General features: G+C 40.9%; 1 non-coding gene across 1 annotated transcript; it reads right to left on the bottom strand.

The window, feature by feature from the left end:
* Window positions 1-360: 360 nt before the first annotated feature.
* On the bottom strand, window positions 361-464 carry LOC127741839 (small nucleolar RNA R71). Its single transcript, XR_008003044.1, has one exon. It is a non-coding gene; the product is annotated as a small nucleolar RNA R71 (small nucleolar RNA).
* Between the last annotated feature and the right edge of the window lie 162 nt (window positions 465-626).

Genomic DNA, 626 nt, shown 5'->3' with positions numbered 1-626 from the left:
CTTGGTGATTATACCACACCTACGTCCAAGTTCGATGGAAGAAGCATCTCAATTCTTGCCATAGGAGCAAACAACTTTGAGTTGAAACCTCAATTAGTTGCTCTAATGCAACAGAACTGCAAGTTTCATGGACTTCCATGAGAAGATCCCTACTAGTTTTTAACTGAGTTCTTGCAGATCTGTGAGACTGTTAAGACTAATGGAGTAGATCCTGAAGTCTACAGGCTCATGCTTTTCCCTTTTACTGTAAGAGACAAAGCTAGAGCATGGTTGGACTCTCAACCTAAAGATAGCCTGGACTCCTGGGATAAGCTGGTCACGGCCTTCTTAGCTAAGTTCTTTCCTCCTCAAAAGCTGAGCAAGCTTAGAGTGGATGTTCAGACCTTCAAATAAAAAGATGGTGAATCCCTCTATGAAGCTTGGGAAAGATACAAGCAGATGACCAAAAGATGTCCTTCTGACATGTTTTCAGAATAGATCATGATAGATATACTCTATTATGGTCTATCTGAGTTCTCTAAGATGTCATTGGACCATTCTGCAGGTGGATCCATTCACCTAAAGAAAATGCCTGGAGAAGCTCAAGAACTTATTGACATGGTTGCAAATAACCAGTTCATGTACAA

Source organism: Arachis duranensis, chromosome 9, assembly GCF_000817695.3.
Source record: "Arachis duranensis cultivar V14167 chromosome 9, aradu.V14167.gnm2.J7QH, whole genome shotgun sequence".
Classification (NCBI taxonomy): domain Eukaryota; kingdom Viridiplantae; phylum Streptophyta; class Magnoliopsida; order Fabales; family Fabaceae; genus Arachis; species Arachis duranensis.
The sequence above is the reverse complement of the archived record's forward strand: the minus strand, read 5'-3'. Positions and strand labels throughout refer to the sequence as shown.